Genomic DNA, 19,973 nt, shown 5'->3' on the forward strand with positions numbered 1-19,973 from the left:
GCGTTTGGGTGCAGGCTGGCCTGTCAGGGAGGAACTGAGTGTGGCACAGCAGACCTGTCCCACACTAGAGGGTCTCAGACAGCAAGCTGTAAAACAGCAACATAGGGATGTCCATGATGTCCATAGAGTTTACTGGGAGAATAATCTCCTCTATACTGAGGCAAGGGAGCCCAAACCTGGTGCCACTAGGAGACTGGTCATCCCTTTACAGTATAGGGAATTCCTCCTAACTCTGGCACATGACATTCCTTTGCCTGGACATTTGGGGCGAAGTACAACATGGGACAGACTTGTTCCCCATTTTTACTGGTCTCACATGTCAGAGGACATTAAGGAGTTTTGTTTCTCCTGTGTCACCTGCCAAGCCAGTGGCAAGACTGGTGACACCATATAAGGCCCCCTTAATCCCACTGCGAGCTTTTGGAGTGCCGTTTGAGAGTGTAGAGGTTGATATTGTTGGCCCCCTTAACCCTCCTACAGCTTCTGGTAATAGATTCATCCTTGTGGTGGTGGACCATGCAACAAAGTATCCAGAAGCTATCCCCTTAAGGACCACTACAGCACCTGAAGTGGCAAAGGCCCTCCTGGGAATATTCTCCATTGTTGGTTTCCATAAGAAAGTGGTATCAGACAGAGGTAATAACTTCATGTCTGCATACCTCAAAGCAATGTGGATGGAGTGTGGTGTAACATACAAATTCACCACCCCTTATCATCCACAAACAAATGGATTGGTTGAAAGGTTTAATAAAACTCTCAAAGGCATGATCATGGCACTCTCTGAAAATCTCAGAAGAAGATGGGATGTCCTCTTGCCATGTCTCCTTTTCACCAACAGGGAGGTACCATCGAAAGGAGTGGGCTATAGCCCCTTTGAACTCCTCTTTGGTCACCCTGTTAGGGGTCCACTTGCTCTTGCGAAAGAGGGGTGGGAGCAACCGTTGAAGCCCCCTAAACAAGACTTTGTGGATTATGTACTTGGCCTAAGATCCAAAATGGCAGAGCACATGAAAAAGGCCACTAAAAACCATCAGGCCAGCCAAGAGCTCCAAAAACAATGGCATGACCAGAAGCCTGTCCTGACAGGGTACCACCCAGGAAAGAAGGTGTGGGTATTGGAGCCTGTGGCCTGAAGAGCACTCCAGGGTAAATGGAGTGGACCCCATCTCATTGTGGAGAAGAAAGGTGAGGTCACCTACCTGGTGCACCTGGGCACTGCCAGAAGCCCCCTTAGGGTGCTTCATGTCAATCACTTTAAACCTTACTATGATAGGGCTGATTTAATCCTACTCATGGCCACAGATGAGGGGCAGGAAGAAGAGAGTGACCCTCTCCCTGACCTCTTCTCCAACACTAAAGCTGATGGCGTAGTGGAAGGAGTGGTGCTTTCAGACTACCTCACTGCAGAGCAGAAGGAGGACTACAAAAACCTCCTAGGACAATTTTCTGACCTCTTTTCCCTCATACCTGGTACAACTCCCTAGTGTGAACATTCAATTGATACTGGAGACAGTTTTCCTGTCAAAAGTAACATTTATAGGCAGCCTGACCATGTCAGAGATTGCATTAAATAATGTACAGAAAATTTTAGACCTGAGAGTTATTAAGCCCTCTGATAGCCCCTGGGCCAGCCCAATGGTGCTTATCCCCAAACCTCATTGCAAAGAAGGAAAGAGAGAAATGCGGTTTTGTGGGGACTATAGAGGACTTAGGCCCTCATTACAACCCTGGCGGTTGGTGATAAAGCGGCGGTAATGCCGCCAACAGGCCAGCGGTAAAAAAAATGGAATTATGACCATGGTGGAAACCGCTCAGACAGACAGACACTTTAACACTCCGACCGCCACAGCGCTAGCAACAAGCACCACGTCGATGAACGCCAACAGCCAGGCGGAAGACAGTGTACCACCCACTGTATTAAGACCGGCCTATCCGCCACCTTTTCCGGGGCGGTACCAACAACAGCAAAAGCACGGCGGAAACAGAACACAGAAGTCAAAGGACTCACCTCTGGACACTCAGTGAACAACCACGATGCCATGGAGCCCGAGCTGCACATTTTCACCATGCTCGTCTACCTCTTCCTGCATTACGAGCAACAACGCCGGCGAAGACGACCACAGTGAGTACTGCCACCTAGCACAGAAGGGAGAGGGGAGGAAAGAGAGAGTGACACACACACACAACACACAACACCTCCACCGCCACCCCCAAAACCAGACACACAACCAGTAACATTACATATTCGCCCGCTACCCCTAAGGAATAATGCAAGGACAAAAAGGATTGGAAGAAAGTGAGTGTAATATGATAAAATATCATGAATAAGTACATCAAAATACAAAAGTATATACATATTTATAAATTGAGGGACACTGCCCAGTCCTCATTGTCCGTGGGCCACAGGGCCACAACACATAGGCCAAAGCCCCACCTCACTCCTGCAACAACACAGAGAGAACACTGCAGGGGCATCAGGTCGAAAACACACAGGCACCTCAGGGGGACGGGGAATGGGGGGCACCTCAGCTGGAAGATTGTACAACGCCACTGGTCCTGTAGGGGGCTACATGCCCTGTATGACGTCCTGGGGAGTGCAAGGCCACAGTCTCTCTAGTGGGTGGTTTGCCCACTACTTGGTCCTTGGGAGTGCAAGGCCACAGTTTCTCTAGTGGGTGTTTTGCCCACTGCTTGGTCCTGGGGAGTGCAAGGCCACAGTCTCTCAAGTGGGTGGTTTGCCCACTGCTTGGACCTGGGGAGTGCAAGGCCACAGTCTTTCTAGTGGATGGCTTCTCCATTGGTGCTGGAGGGGGCCTTGTGCCCAGTGTGCTTCATCCTAGGAAGGATGGGGTGAGTGGATGGCTTCTTCCACTGGTTCTGGAGGTGGCCTTGTGCTCAGTGTGCTTCATCCTGGGATGGATGGGGTGAGTGGATGGCTTCCCCACTGGTGCTGGAGGGGGCATTGTGCCCAGTCTGTGGATGGCTTTTTCCTCTGGTTCTGGAGGGGGCATTGTGCCCAGTGTGCTTCATCAAGGGAAGGATGGGGTGAGTGGATGGCTTCTTCCACTGGTGCTGGAGGGGGCCTTGTGGCCAGTGTGCTGCATCCTGGGAAGGATGGGGTGAGTGGATGGCTTCTTCCACTGGTTCTGGAGTGGGCATTGTGCCCAGTGTGCTTCATCCTGGGAAGGATGGGGTGAGTGGATGGCTTCTTCCACTGGTTCTGGAGGGGGCATTGTGCCCTGTGATGCAGATCTTGGGGAGTGCAAGGCCACAGTCTCTTACCTGGGTGTCACACCTACAGGATTAGCAGGGTCCAGGACGCACTACAGCCCATGGAGGCAGGACTACACACTGCCCGCCGGCGGTGACGGCTGCTCAGTGGTGGCAGGGACGGGTCTGGTGTCGGCGGGCAGGGTCCAACCCATCCCCTGCAGCCTCGGATAGCTGCCCACTGGGGCTGCTGCTGTTGGTGGCGGTGCAGGTGTCAGTGCCGGCAGAGGTGCTGGTAGCGGTGCTGGCAGTGGTGGGGGAAGGCTCCAGCCCTTCTCCTGCAGCCTCAGATGGCTGCCCACTAGGGCTGCTTCTGCAGTGGTCCTGGTGGCGGTGCTAGTGGCAGTGCTGGCAGTGGTGCTGGTGGCAGGGCTGGCAGTGGGTGGGGAGGCTCCAGCCCCTCCCCTCCAGCCTCGGATGGCTGAACTGCCATGGTTGGTAGTGGGGGCTCCGAATCAGTCCCAGCACCAGGTCTCCTGTCCTGCCCGCCTGCTGGTGCTGGCCCCTTGTCCTTCCCTTTTGCAGCTGGTGGTGCCTCCTTGCCCTTCACTTTGGCAGCTGTTGGTGCCTCCTTGCCCTTCCCTTTTGCAGCTGGTGGTGCCTCCTTGCCCTTCACTTTGGCAGCTGTTGGTGCCTCCTTGCCCTTCCCTTTGGCAGCTGGTGGTACCTCCTTGCCCTTCCCTTTGGCAGCTGGTGGTGCCTCCTTGCCCTTCACTTTATCAGCTGGTGGTGCCTCCTTGCCCTTCCCTTTCGCAGCTGGTGGTGCCTCCTTGCCCTTTCTTGATGCACCTGGTGCATACACACTTCCAGTACTGCTGGCTGGTTCCCGGGATCCTTGCTCACCTGCAGTAGCTGACAACACTACTGTGGCCTTGACCTGAGTGGCTGAGGTGCTCGCCTGGGTTCTGACCACCCTGGCCCAACGTGAAGGATGCAGGGGGAGGGGGAGGGAAGAGGTCAACAGTGGAGAGGAAAAGCTTCTTCAGGACTTTGGGGCAGGAAGAGGGTGAAGGTTTGGGAGTGGAGAAAGAGAAAGTGCTTGTAGGAGGTGTCTGTCTGCTGTCTATGGGTGCAGGTACATGGGCTGGATGCTGTTGTGAGGTGGATGGCAGTTGGATGTCTGAGTGCTTGCGTTTGTGTACTTTGGGAGGAGAGGGCACAGACACAGTGGGAGAGGACCCAGGGGAGGTGTGCATGTATGTGGGGGTGGTGACTGCCAATGAGGGTCGTGTAGTGATAGGCATGCTGGTTGGTAGTGGATGAGGATGTAGTGCATGCAGGTGTGGGTGTAGATGCTACTGGGAGGGAGGTGGACGACGAGGAGGAGGGGGCCACAGTGGAGGCAGTGCATGTTGGTATGTATTCATCTAGATGGTGTTTGTGTGAGTGCCTGTGGGATGATGTGTGGTGCTTGTGTTTGCCTGAACCACTCCTGTGTGGGTGCATGCTGGTCTGCCTGTGTGCGTGGGATAGGTTGGGGTTGAGGGGAACGGGACTGGGTAGAGGAAGTTGGAGGGGGAGGCTAGAAACAGGGACAAGGGATGCCATCAGAGAGGAGGCTAAAGCCTGGATTGATCTCTATTGGGCCGCCATGCCAGAGTGAATGCCATCCAGGAATGCATTTGTTTGTTGCAAATGGCCTGCCAGCCCCCTGGATGGCATTCATAATGGTTGACTTCCCAACAGAGATGGATCTCAGGAGGTCAATAGCCTCTTCACTGAGTGCAGCAGTGCTAACTGGGGCAGTGCCTGAGGTGCCTGGGGCGAATGAGATGCCCACCCTCCTGGGTGAGCGGGCACGGGAAACTCACTGAGGGGCTGCTGGGAGGGCGGTGCTGGTACAGGGGGTGACGGTTGTACCTGTAGTTGGGGTGGCCACAGAGGTGTCCGCCACCACCAGGGAGCTTCCATCGGAGGAGGTATCACTGTCCGAACTGTCCCCTCCTGTCTCTGCCGTGGTGCTCCCCTCGCCCTCCGTCTCACTGGTGCCCTCACCGTCGGTGGATTCGGCCTCCTGGGCCCTGTGGGATGCAGCTCCCTCCTTCACCGGTGCCTCTGCTTCTCCGCCAAATGACGCTAATGCACAGAAGGACAGGGTGACAAAACAAAAAGGGGGGGGAGACAAAGGATACACTGGGTCAATGGCTGCTCCAACACCACCGTTGGCGTACATGACCACACACATACACACACAGGGAACAACCCTACGCATTAGGCAAAGCACTACCAGTCACAATGCTAGACACCAGCCCATGGACAGTAATACCTAACGCCATTAACGGCATACCAGAGACCCACAGACCCATGCCCAGTGGTGGATGCCTACTAGCTTGGTTGGAGGTGATTCACATCATACCCTGTCCAACATGGGACCTACCCTGCAATGTCCGGCCTGGCCTAGGGGAACAGATAGAAAATGGAGGTCACGTCTGCGTCAGTGCGTACCGTCACCGCCTACGTACATCACCATTGGTCACTGTAACTCATACGGCCCAATGGGATCCAATGAGGAGTTGCACTGTGGTTTTCGACCGACTGCCGCAACGGCGCACAACGTCAGCGGAATTACCTCATTTCCACATGTCACTCCATACAGGACAGGCTGACGCCATTTCAGGGAGGAGGGCAAGCCATGGCACCTAACTGCGTCAAAGTACACATGTGCACCATTTGGGCCTATACAACAATCTTGTGTTACAGTCACAACATGCAATACAGTGTAGTGTTTTGAAATATGGGATACTAACCAGCTACTCACTGTTTGCCCCCTTCTGCGGATGAATTGGAGATGGAGACATCCCCCCATATACAGGCCCCTTGTGGACTTGGAATCAATGGAGGACAGGCATATTATTCCTACCTATAGTCTGGACAGGGCCACAGTCACAGAGCTGTGTGCCCAATTGGAACCTGACCTTATATCTGCTATCCGTCAGCCCTCCGAGATCACCCCTCTTGTGCAAGTCCTATCTGTGCTCCATTTCCTGGCAAGTGGCTCCTTTCAAGTGACAGTGGGCTTGTCAGCAGGAATGTCTCAGACAATGTTCTCAATAGTGCTAACCTGAGTGTTGTCTGCTCTGATTAAACACATGCGCAGATACATTGTTTTCCCCCAGGTGGAGGATTTGGCCACAGTCAAAGCTGATTTCTATGCAATGGGACATATCCCCAACATTATTGGGGCTATTGATGGTACACATATTGCATTTGTCCCCCGCCGGAGAAATGAACAGGTGTTCAGAAATCGAAAGAGGTTTCACTCCATGAATGTGCAGGCAGACCAGTACATCTCCCATGTCAGTGCAAAGTGTCCTGGGTCTGTACATGATTCCTTTATCCTGAGGAATAGCAGCATCCCATATGTGATGGGTCAACTCCAGAGGCACTGGGTGTGGCTAATAGGTGAGCCCTGGTTCCCACCCAGTGGATGTTGGTGTTTAGGTATGATGTGGGCCCTAAGGGTTAGTGTGTGTCTAACAGTTGTCCCTCGATATTTGCAGGTGACTCTGGTTACCCCAACCTCTCATGGCTACTGACCCCTGTGAGGAATCCAGGACAAGGGCAGAGGAACGTTAAAATGAGGCACATGGGCGAACAAGAAGAATAATAGAAAGGACATTCGGCTTCCTGAAGGCCAGGTTTCATTGCCTCCATCTAACAAGTGGATCCTTGTACTACTCATTCAAGAAGGTGTGCCCGATCATTGTGGAATGCTGTATGTTGAACAACCTTGCCTTACGTCACCAGGTGCCTTTTCTGCAGGAGGATGAGACTGGAGATGGCAGCAGTGGACCCTGTGGGCAATGAAGATGAGGAGGCAGAGGATAAGGGTGAGGGCAACAGAAGTCCTACTGTAAGACAGTACTTCCAATGACACACAGGTAGGACACTGTAATTACACTTTACATCGACAGTTTTGTATTTGACATTGTCCCTGGCAGGCTAATTTTCCAACTTCTATGGCCACTTTCTGTACCCTTTGGCATCTCTATTTTCAGATACTTGTTTCCCACTATCGCTCCTGGTGTGTTCACTGCAGCCAACTACAGGTCATTCCTATGTATACAATACAGTTACATTGCAGTGTTTAAAGCTTGTTAAACAAATACATGGTTAAATGATTTGACAGACTCCATATGTATTTTTTTAAATGGTGTTTATTTAAGTGCTAATGATTAGAGGGGAATGTGCATTGGGCTGGGTTGATGATGGAGGAAAGTCCAGGATAGAGTCCAGTCTCTTTGTATCACAGGTGCATTGTCCATGGGGGCATGGGAAGGGGAGCAATGGCAGTTCAAGGTGGACAGGGTGACAGAGTGGGACACAAGGGTGACTTTCAGGAGAGTCTTATTTCCTGGTGGGGGTCTTGACAATGTTCTCTGGTTTCTATCTGGATCGCAGGAACCGTTTGCAGGGTGGTTCTCCTCCTGCAGGCGGTGGGGTGCTGGTTGCCTGTTTTTCCTGTGGCAGGGCCTCCTGTCCACTAGCGGCAGTGGAGGTGGAAGGCTGTTCATCGGTTTGGCTAGTGTCAGGGGCCTGGTGGTGTGCCACTGCCTCCCTCATGGTGTTGGCAAAGTCAGCCAGCACCCCTGCAATGGTGATCAGGGTGGTGTTTATGTCCTTCAAGTCCTCCCTGATCCCCAGATACTGTCCCTCCTCCAGCCACTGGGTCCCCTGCACCTTGTCCAGTATCTGGCCCATCGATTCCTGGAAACGGTGGTATGCTCCCAGGATGTTGGTAAGTGCTCCTGGAGAGTCGGTTCCCTGGGCCTGTCTTCCCCCTGTCGCACAGAGGTCCTCCCAGCTTCCCTGTTGTCATGTGCCTCTACTCCTGAACCGTCTGCCCACCACCACTGACCCCAGGTCCCTGATCGTCCTGAGTTTGTGGGGTGGCCTGGGGTCCCTGTAGTGGTGGAAACACTACTGATTGATGTGTCCTGGGGACAGAGGTATGGGCCCACTGGGTGAGTACTGTGGTGGTGTTTCCTGAGGGGGTAGGCTCTGTGGTGGTATGGGACTGTGCCTGGGTAACCGACTGTCCGGAGATCCCTGATGGGCCAGGTTGGTCATCCAGATAAAGGCATCCAGAGCTGCTGTCATCACTGTGGGCCTCTTCTGGGGGTGGACTGGAAGTCGCTGGCACCTCTTCCCTGGTGACGCTGGGTGGGGGACCTGTGGGGATGTAAATACAGTGTTATTGTTTCAGTGAATGTCATCTTGTGCATGGGTGTGTTGCCTTGTATGGTTGTTATTGCCCTGGCAGCTTTGCCTTGTGTGAGTAGTGATTTTGTGGGCTAGGTGATTCTCTCTAATGTGCATGCTTTAGTGATGGGTGTCCATGCAGGTCTGTGTGTGGTGTCCATGCATTGGTGTTACATGCAGGGCTTGGTATTGGGATAAGTGGGTTGTGATGGTGGGGTATGTGGGAGGTGGTGAAGTGATGGAAGTGAGGGTAGGGGTGGGGGTTTGTGATGGCATGCAGGTCGGGTGGGTGATAATAATAGAAATTTGACTTACCAGAGTCCAGTCCTCTTCCTACTCCTGCCAGGCCCTCAGGATGCATGATCGCCAAGTCTTACTCCTCCCATGCTGTTAGTCATGGGGAGGAGGTGGGGTCCACTGCCAGTCCTCTGTACAGCTATTTGGTGCCTTGCTGCTGTGGAACATACCTTCGCCGTAGGTCGTTCCACCTCTTCCTGATGTCATCCCTTGTTCTGGGGTGCTGTCCCACGGAGTTAACCCGTGTGGGTGAGAGTGTGTGGGGTGCTGTGTTGGGGTGTGTGATGTGCGATGCGTGGATGGTGTATAGGTGATGGTGGTGTGTGTCTGTGGTCTTGTCTGTGGTCTTGCTATCTCTTGTTTCACTTGTTTGTAACAATAAAGGGTTGTGGGTAATGTGTGTGTGTGTACTATAGTGGTGTGGGTGTGGTATGTCCATGTGTGTCAGGTGTTTGTAGTTTGAATTGTCCAATGTGGTGTAGTTTTGTATGTGTGGTGTATTTTGAGCGTGACGGTATGTACTGCTAATGGTTTAGCGCCATTGAATGTCGGCTGCGGTGATTTGTGGGTCATAATGCTTTTGGCGTAGTTCTGTGGGCGTAACGGTGTGAGTTTTGGTACCGCCAGTTTATCACTGACCTTTGGGCTGGCTGACTTTTGTGTGTGGCTGTATAGTGACGGATTGCTATGTGTGGGTCATGATATGGGTGGCGGTAATCCGCTGCGGTGGCGGTATGTTGGCGACAGTCAGAATGGCAGTAAGTGGGATTCACCACCAAGGTCATAATGAGGGCCTTAATACTGTAACCAAAACTGATGCTCACCCTATACCCAGGGCGGATGAGCTCATAGATACACCGGCTTCTGCCAAGTATCTAAGCACCTTTGCTCTGACAACAGGGTATTGGCAGATCAAGTTATTAGAGGATGCAAAAGCAAAAACTGCATTATCTACCATATGAGGGCATTACCAATTCACAGTTATGCCCTTTGGTTGGAAAAATGAACCTGCCACTTTCTAGAGGCTGGTGAATACAGTCCTCCAAGGTTTTGGAAGCTTTCAGTGCAGCATACTTAGTTGACATTGCTGTATTTAGCTCCACCTGGGATGACCACCTGGTCCATCTATGGAAAGTTTTGGAGGCCCTGTAAAAGGCAGGCCTCACTATCAAGGCTTCAAAGTGCCAGATAGGACAGGGGAAAGTGATTTTTCTGGCCCACCTGGTAGGTGGAGAACAGATTGAACCACTACAGGGGAAGATCCAAAAATGTATGGACTGGGCTCTGCCTTCTACTCAGACCCAGGTCAGAGCTGTCTTAGGACTCACTGGGTATTACAGGAGGTTCCTTAAGAAAGATGGCTCCACTGTTGCCCCTCTTAATGGCCTTACTTCCAAGAAAATGCCTAAAAAGGTATTATGGACAGCTAGATGTCAGAAAGCTTTTGAGGAGCTTGAGCAGGCTATGTGCACTGCACCTGTCTTCAAAATCCCAAATTACTCCCAAAAAGTCATTGTTCAGACAGATGCTTCTGATCTGTGGGTTGGGGCAGTGTTATCACAACTTAACTCAAATGGCCAAGATCAACCTGTTGCTTTTATCGGTAGGAGGTTGACCCCTAGAGAAAAGTGTTGGCATAGAGAGGGAGGCCTTTGTTGTGGCCTGGGCCTTAAAGAAGTTGAGACCCTACTTGTTTGGGACTCACTTCATTGTTCATACAGACCACAAACCTCTCTTATGGCTAAAACAGATGAAAGGTGAAAACCCTAAATTGCTGAGGTGGTCCATTTCCCTACAGGGAATGGACTTTTGCAGTGGAACATAGACCTGGGAGTACACACACCAATGCAGATAGACTCTCCAGATATTTCTACTTAGACAATGAAGACTCATCTGGGCAAGGTTAGCCTTATTGTCCCTCGTTTGGGGGGGGGGGATTGTGTAGAAAAGTACCATCTTTCTTGGCATGTTACCCCCAAATTCTACCTGTTTGTCAGTATGTTTTGCCTGTATCACTGGGATCCTGCTGGTCAGGACCCCAGTGCTCATAGTTTGTGGCCTAATGTGTGTGTTGTCAGTAGTGCTTAACTGTGTCACTGAAGTCCTGCTAACAAGGAACATCTGTGCTTATGCTCTTTCTGCTTCCAAATTAGTGAATGTAGTTTAGTGACTTCACTTACCAATTCTAATTGGCAAACTGGACCCCTCCCCCCCTTAAAGTCCCTAGTATGTTGTACCTAGGTACCCAGGACATTGGGGTTCCAGGAGATTCTTATGGGCTGCATCATTTCTTTTGCCACCCATCAGGAGCTCAGACAAACCCTTTCACAGGACTGCCACTGCAGCCTGCATGAAATAGTGCACACACTATTTCACAGCCATTTTCACTGCACTTAAGTAACTTATAAGTCACCTATATGTCTAACCTTCATTTACTGAAGGCTAAGTGCAAAGTTACTAAGTGTGAGGGCACCCTGGCACTAGCAAAGGTGCCCCCACACTGTCCAGGACCAGTTAAACGGCTGCACTACATATAATTCAATACCTATATGTAGCTTCACAATGGTAACTCCGAATGTGGCCAAGTAAGGTGTCTAAGATCATGTAATTGTCACCCATTCCGAATCTGGTATTTGGGGGTCAATCCCATGCATCGTGGGGGCTCCACCATGGACCACCAGTAGTAACAAACCAGCTCTCTGAGGCATGCACTGCAGCTACAGCTGCTGCCACCTCACAGACAGGGTTCTGCCCTCCTGGGATCTGAGAAGCTCAGTCCCAGGAAGACAGAACAAAGCATTTCATTTGGGAGGAGGGTGTTACACCCTCTCCATTTGGAAATAGGTGTTACAGGCTTGGGAGGGGTAGCCTCCCAGAGCCTCTGGAAATGCTTTGAAGGACACAGATGGTGCCCTCCTTGCATAAGCCAGTCTACACCGGTTCAGAGAATCCCCAGTCCCTGCTCTGGCGTAAAACTGGACAAAGAAAAGGGGAGAGACCACTCTCCTGTCCATCACCACCCCAGGGGTGGTGTCCAGATCTCCTGCAGTGTGTCCCTGGTGTTAGCCATCTTGTTTTCCAAGTTGTGGGGACACTCTGGAGATCTCTGAGTGGCTAGTGCCAGCAGGTGACATCAGAGACCCCTCCTGATAGATGCATACCTGGTTAGGTAGCCATTCCCCCTCTGAGGGCTATTTAGGGTCTCTCCTGTGGGTTCCTCTTCAGATTCAGCTGGCAAGTTTCCACCAGGAATCCTCTGCAACTCCTGCTTCATCCTCTGACCGTCAGATCAACCGCAGACTGCTCCAGGAAACGCTGTAACTGCAACACAGTATTCAAGAAGGCTACTATGGCTCTGCAACTTCAACTCCAGCCAGCAACTGCAACAGTTTCAAAGGTGTGCACGCTCTGAGGCTCCCTGTCTTTACCCTGCACCAGAAGGACCGAAGAAATCTCCTGTGGAGTGACGGAGGCACTTCCCTGCTCCAGCAGGCACCTTCTAAGACGACAACCGGTTGTCTGTGACATCTCTCCCGACGACGAGCATGCTCCCTGGAACACTGGTGGGTGACTGCTTCGACACAGACTGTCCTAAGGTCCAGCTATCCAAATTTGGAGGTGGGAAGAGCTTGCCTTCCCAGTTTGCAACCTTCTTTTGTAGTGCTGCAGCAACTGCAATTGGCACCTTACCTTCTTTGTCCCCATGTCCTGGGACTCCCGTGGGTGCTGCCTGGTCATCTGTGGGTTCCCTCCAGTGTTTGGAGCCCCCTCTGCCTCCTCTGTCTGAGTTGAAGCACCCAGGCCCCTCCTGGGTCCAAGCAGCGCAATTTGGATGCAAACCACATTGCTTGAACCAAGGCTTGTTGGAAGAATCCAGCGCTGCAACTCACCTGCATTCAACATCTCGACGTGGGACATCCTTTGCATCATGCAGGAACCCGCAGACATCTACTGTGGTGCTCTTCTGCAGACTTCTTCCAACTGGAGAATCCTCTTTTGCACCATCTTCTAGGTTGGCAGGGGCTCCTGTCCTTCCTGGAATCATCTGTGACTTCTGAACTTGGTCTCCTCTGTTTACAGGTCTTCAGTTCCAGGAATCCACCATTTGTTGTTTGCAGTCTTGCTTGGTTCTTGCAATAACTCTTATCATGACTTGTAGTGTGTCCTGAGGAAACTTGCAGTACTTTACTTCTACTTTCCTGGGCTCTGGTGTTTGAGTATTTTACTCACCTTTGTGGTTTGCTCACACTCCCAGCACCACTCTACACACTACACTTGCCTAGGGGGGAATTCATGATTCGCATTCCACTTTCTTAGTATATATTTTGTGTTGCCCCCTAGGCCTATTTCTTCCTATTGCATTCTATGGTATTTTCTACTGTTTGCACTTTTCTGTGACTATTTACTTTCACATTTTTTTGATTTCTACTCAAAATAAAGGGGGCTGTTGTCCCAGTAGACTTTATGGGTACCACTGACATCCCCTGGTTCCTGTGCTGCAGCTTGCTAACTTAAAGCTTCCAGTGTGGGACAGGACTGCTGTTCCTTAGTGGGTTCCTCCCTGATGGGCCCCCCTGCACCTAAGAGCTCAGCTGTGTCAGCTTTAAGCTTTAAGGTAAGTACACACTAATTAGATACACAGAACTTTGCTGATTGCTATTGTGTACATCATTAGTGTGTACTTACCTACAGTTGGGGTGGACTGCCTATAAGTATTCTAGTGCTATGTTACTATAATAAAACACCTTTACTTTATAACACTGTGTGGCTCTTTCACGTGTGATACGTTGCTGTGTGACTATAGTGGTATTGCATAAGCTTTGCATGTCTCCTAGATAAGTCTTGGCTGCTCATCCAAAGCTGCCTCTCGCTTCTTAGACACTGCCTACACTTCACTAATAGGGGATACCTGGACCTGGTATAAGGTGACAACACCATAGGTGTCCACCACACACCAGGCCAGCTTCCTACAAACAGAAACAGAGTGCAAGAAGTGCTGGCAAAATCACAAGTGCAGAGCCAAAGAGAAATGGCCAACAACCTGAAGGCAGCCATGTGGTCTAGAGAAGGAGAACCTGATGTCCCAGAGGAGCTGACGTCCTTGGAGGAACAGGTGGCATCAGTCATCCCAGCAGAGTTGATAGCTGGAGTGGAAGGACACAACAGTGTAGCCTATGAGGACCACCAAGATCTACAGGGTATGTGGCAAAAAGGGGCAATATCCCCAATATGTCATCCTCTGCAGCACAGCATGCCACTTTCCTGTGCTGCACTGTGCTGAGTGTAAGGGAAAGGGATGGAATTGTACACATGCCCAGTCAAACATAGAAATGTAGGTCAAAACGACCAGTTGCATGTTCCACTGCCCAGTCCACCTCCATCAGGTTTGTCCAGTCCATGTCTAATGTACAGTACCAGTCCTGCTTCATCTTTGTATATTCTTTTTTAGTTTTTTGTCCTCATTCACTTTACCCACAGGCCAAATATATTTTCAGAGGCCACCGCTGGGGGATACATTTGTTCTAGATTAATCTCCCCTTAGAGGCTCCCAACCGGGGTGATCCATATCTGTGGAGTAGCCCTTGGAGCGCATCTACGCAGCATTCCCTTGGACTCACACCTGTGTAATCATGGGACAGACCAATTTTATGTTGCTAACCAGTTTTTTAGCGGGCCCAGAAACCATAATTCCTAATATCTTCTTCCTTCCCCCTTGAATCATATGTTAAGTTAAATATTAACGAGTCTTTCCATTCCGAGATCGTACTGATCCATTTCCTACAAATCTCCATCCTGGCCAATATTATCATATAGAACAACAATTTAGCCCTGTCCTTATTTACCTCTGTTTTACAACCAAAAATAACTACTGGGGGGCTTACCTGACACTTTATAGGTAAGATCTTATTGATACTTTCACCATCCTCACTCCAAAATCGGCTAAGCTTTGGGCACTCCTAGAACAGGTGCAAATCTCCTGCAGATTCTAGGCCACATTTCCCACACCTGACCTTATTACTGAGCTTCAATCTTGATAACTTCTCTGGGGTCCAAAAGGCCCTGTGCATTGAAAATAAATTGTTCCTTCTGAAACAGGCAGGTTTGACTGTGGAATACAACAGGGTAATAGATACATGCCAAGTTCTCTTATCTGTGATCCTGGGAAATGTTCTTGCAAATTTCTTCTGGCATAAGAAATTCTCTGTCTATCATTTCCAGGAGTGTCCAGTAGCATCTCGATACTTCTTTCTTGTAGAGGTCAGCCTGCTGAAGCAACCTTTCAGCCTCGTTTGAGCCTCCCACTCCTCCTTTAGCCTCTTTTACCCAGCTCTTTATTTGCATATATTAAATTTGGAGAGGTTTCCAGCTATCTCCCTGTTGAGGTCTTCATAGGAGATCAAGCCCACTTCCTTACACAGTTGTCCCCAATGCAGAAGACCGGCCTCTTTCAGGGGTACAGCTAGAGCGTCTTTAGTCCATTCTGGTGAGCCCGGTGAATCCCATAGCGGTGCACATTTACTGTAGTATGGCAAGTTAGTAGCCCTCCTCACCTCATACCACATTCTTGCCAAGTCTTGCATTAGTTTAAATCTCACCTTCTTGAAGAATTTAGGGTCTCCAAATGTACATAGAAACCCCATCTCTGTAACCATCTCAAATTACATCATAACTTTTAATATCTGCCCCAGCTCGGAGACAGTTGACCCTCCTAGAGCCCCTCTCATATTGTTAATAAAGAGTGCCCATGGATAATATTGTAGATCTGGTAGCACAGCCCCCCCTTCTCTTGCCTTCGTGTCAGCTTCTTTCATGCTATATGCGCTCCCTTGTTGGCCCATATAAAACTACTGAATTTACCCTGAAACTTACTTAACCATTCCTTATTGTACCTCAAAGACAGCGCGTTAAAAATAAATAGCAATTTCGGTAAGATCATCATTTTAACAAGGTTGACCCTCTAAAATCGTAAGGGGTAAGTTAGCCCAACTCTTCATCTGCTTACATGACTCAGTCATAACCCTCTTAAAATGTATTTCTCTAATTTTTTCAGTATCATGTGTTATCGTAATGCCCAAGTATTCCAGCTCTCTCTTACTTGGGACGCTCTCATCAGACATGTTCAAAGTCATGACTTCAGTTTTTCCTTTACTAACCGTGTATCCTGCAATTTCCACAAATTTTGTCATCAGATTTTCCAAGACGAGTAAGGTTTGTTTCAGATTTATTGTATAAACCATCAGATCATCTGCATATAGGGCCACTTTCCTGGATCAGTTTCCACAATGAAACGGGGCTATCCTCAACTCTCTTTTAATTTTACAGGCCAGGGGTTCTATGTACAGATTAAATAACAATGGGGATAGTATGCATCCCTGTCTAGTTCCCCTCCCAATTTTGAAATGGCGAGTTAAGGAGCCGTTAACCAAAATTCTTGAGTCCGAATTTTGATATATTATCCATAACATCCTTATAAATCTCCTTCCCAGGTTAATAGTCTCACAGAGAGTACTCAGATATGACCAATTGACCCTATCAAATGCCTTGGCGGCATCAATCGTCACCACATCTATTGTGCCTATCAAACATTGAGTTAACGCATGCATGTTTCTACCCTTTAAAAACCCTTTTTGATCTACGTGAATCAATTTACCTAGCACATTGCCCAACCTGGCCGTTAAAACGTTTGTAAACATGTTATAATCACTGTTCAGTAAAGAGATCGTCCTGTATGAATCGCAACGCGTGGGGTCTTTCCCCGTCTTTAAGATTAGTGTGATCATAGCCTCCCTCCAAGGGGGGGAGCATAGCCCCCTCTACCAGAATGTTATTACACAACCCAGCGAGGATTTTAATTATACTGTCCCCTAAGACTTTATAGATTTTGAGAGGTAACCCATGCGGGCCTGACGTTTCCCTGATTTCCCCGAATGTATCACCTCATCCACTTCTTCCTGCCCAATTGCTTCATTCAGGGTTTTGTTGTCCTCTTCTCCCAGGTTAATGAGATCTAAATTTTTCAGTCAAGACTGTACCTTATCTGGTGACACCTCTAAATTCTCTGTATAAAGATCCTGAAAAAAATCTCAAAAGGACTCACCAATCTCCTTGTTTCTCCTACACGTGTTCCCCTAGATTTTTTCCCTGAATCTCTGCCACCTTGTTTCTCAGCTGCTTTGACTTTAGCTGCCAAGCTAGTAACTTCCCACTGTTTTCCCCATATTCAAAATGTGCCACCCTATGGGCTTCACATCTTGCCTTAACTCTTTTGTCTAAAACTGCTTCAAGTTCATATAGTAGATCTTGGAGCACCTTCGCTAGTTTTCCACTTTCTTCTACCTCACCGCTTTTGTCTATCAGCTCTTTCTCCACTAATTGTATACTCTCTTCCAAGTGACTGAACTCATTTTTATATAGTTATTGTTGTATGTATATCCCCGCTTTGCTCCCATCATCTTTCTCCATACATCATGTAACCCTGAGACGCCATATTAATTACTTGAGATTGCCTGATAAAGCATTTTATATACGACAATGAATTTTATTAGCTTATAAAATGACAAAGATACTGAGCAAAAGCTCCATGGAAGGCAACAGCTGCATATACTTGCATGATAGACATAAGTTTTTATCAAAGTTCCTTTTATCTTATGTACGTTTAATTTATTGTATTTTAAGCACGATCATAGCCTCAGTTTCGAGGATTTTACTGTAACATTTTTTGCCACCAGCTTCTATTAATACTATGTACGACTGCTATTTTGAATTTTAACGGTATCAACCTACTGTGTAAGACTGTTACCTTTTCGAATTTTTAATGGTCTAAATTTTTAGACCGAATGAATTTAAATAAAAAATACTTGAGATTGCATCTTCTCTTTCATTTTCGATCTGCTTCCAGGCGACCTATCTAAATTGTAATTTAATACTATATTGCAATCCCCCACCCATATTATTGGATCAAGACATTGGAACAAATGTCAGAATAACTCTCTCAAGGGTGCAATATCATCCCTGTTAGGCCCATAGCAGTCCACTAAAGTGAACACTTGATCAAAAGCCACCAATTTTCCTGTTGCCTACCTACCTGCCTTATCTACCGGCCCTCCCTGGAAAGAAATTCCAGGGTGATTTCTGACTAGTATAGCTACCCCATTACTACCCCCACCTGTTTGGTGCTTAATATGTGCTGAATCCATCTACATGGCTCAAACAACTTGGTACACTCTTCATTAGACAAATGTGTTTCTTGCAAGACTATCCCCTTAGCTTGGGCATCTCTACAGTATTGCACCAGCCTGTTTTGCCTACTCCTCACCCTTAAACCATTAACATTCCATGATAGGAGTCTCAACTCATTTCCCCTCAACATCTACCTTCTATGATCCGCCCAGACAGGCAAATGGAAATCCTTTTCAGGTACAAGTGAATGTGGACATTTAGTTTTTTAATTTGAACCATGCTCCCCACCCTGTGCTTTCCCCCCATGTGCCAACCCCCTCCCAACATCCCTGTGACACATCCCCTTATCCCTAGGAAAAACACCCTTTCATCTTACTCTAGGCGAATATGCCTCAGGAGGACCCACCTGGGCCCATGAGTACTATCCATATTGAGTCTGTACGCATATTAACCAAGTAGCTAATTGCCCTTATCTAGCTTTTTAATGAAATCGTCCACATCTCTACAATCACTGAAGGTATACATTTTGTTATTAGCCATAACTCTCAGGAGAAGCCAGGAATTTCAATTGGGCCATAGCCCATAACTCTTTAGGACTTCAATTCTCTTTCCCAATTCCAATTGTTTGTTCAATGTCACATTTGAGAGATCAGATCTGATCTCCAAACTAGTATTCTCAACCGTCAGTGGCTTCTTTTCGATACAGCAGCTAAAAAATGCACCTTGATAGCATATGTATTTAATTAGACCAGGATCTTTCAGGGTTTATCACTGTTAGGGGGTTCTCTAAATGGATCTCTTGCACCATCAGGATATCTTCTTCAGTATCATCAATCTGGACCTCTTGTTTGATCAGACGGACTACCAGACCTTTCAAATCTCCTCCTTCCAGACCTTCGGGGACTTTTAAAAACTTCAAATAATTTCTTCTTGGATTATTTTCCATTGATTCAAGCTTTAACTGAACCCTTGAATTGCCTCCCTGTTTTCCTCCGTGGCTCTCCTCAATTCACTGACCTCTACTTCCAATGCAGCAGTCCTCTCTGCCAGGTCGTCAAACGTCTGCCCAAGGACTTCGCATAGATCTCTTGTCTCTTTCTGATTACTGTTCGAGATCTCAAACTGCCTCTGACCTCCAACGCCAAGGCTCCTATCATTCCTGCTATAGACTGATTAAGAGATTGCATCACTGAGCCCTGCGCCTGGGGACTCTGCCCCTGCTACTGTAAGCCCCCATCTAAAACCTGCATCTCCTCGTTCTCTAACTCCTGCTGGTAACTGATTGATATCCCTTTTGCGAGATCCACTGAAACGTCCTGACCAGAAGGTATATTGTTATTAATCTGACTCAAATTTCCCTGTTCCAGGATTTGAAACTTATTAGGGGAGCACTGCCTTTGCGATACTCGGTTAACCTCCATGCTCCCCTCTAAATGTATGCCTTGTTGCTCCCAGTCTCTCCCTTCCATCGCCAACGTGGCAGGCAAAACTTTGAAGTATGTCCTTAGGGAGGGGGTGATCTTCAGCTTCTTAATAAAAGGTCTATCGTTTTTTTTAACTCACCGGAGCCAAAACCGTATTGCTGCTACTATTGCTGACACCGTTCTCCTGACTATCCGAAGTAGCAGATATAAACGATTTGGTAGATTTAGCAATTTTTTGGGGGGCAGCCCCTGTCACAAAAGCCAGGTTCCCTTTTGGACCTGAAATCCTCCTACCGCTTCTCAAAGAATAAATAGGGTCAAATTTATTCACACCTGCACCCCCTTCCTTTTGCCGGAGTTTAGCTCTCTTGAGCCCTGCATAGCAATACTTTTGTTTTTATTTCCATCACTTTCCAGAGATTCTATGGGGAAACCAAATCCAACAATCCCCTTCCCAGGTGGGAACGAATTACCTCTCCTTGAGAAGTCGGGTGTGTGAAAATCAGCCATCAACTAAAATCTCCTACTTTCACTGTGCTCCGGTGTCCTTTCTCCATCTATGCTGCTTGTGCTGCCTCTGCCTCTATTCCCCTGGATGGG

At 48.6% G+C, this 19,973-nt stretch overlaps 1 protein-coding gene across 1 annotated transcript in view; it reads right to left on the reverse strand.

The window, feature by feature from the left end:
* LOC138301738 (uncharacterized) overlaps positions 1 to 19,958 on the reverse strand; it is a 95,845-nt gene extending 75,887 nt beyond the window's left edge. The window contains exon 1 of the mRNA XM_069242247.1: positions 19,847 to 19,958. The gene's annotated coding sequence lies outside the window, so the exon portion shown is untranslated. The remainder of the gene's footprint in view (positions 1 to 19,846) is intronic.
* Positions 19,959 to 19,973: the final 15 nt, after the last annotated feature.

The sequence above is a fragment of the Pleurodeles waltl genome, chromosome 6 (assembly GCF_031143425.1).
Source record: "Pleurodeles waltl isolate 20211129_DDA chromosome 6, aPleWal1.hap1.20221129, whole genome shotgun sequence".
NCBI classification, from domain to species: Eukaryota; Metazoa; Chordata; class Amphibia; order Caudata; family Salamandridae; genus Pleurodeles; species Pleurodeles waltl.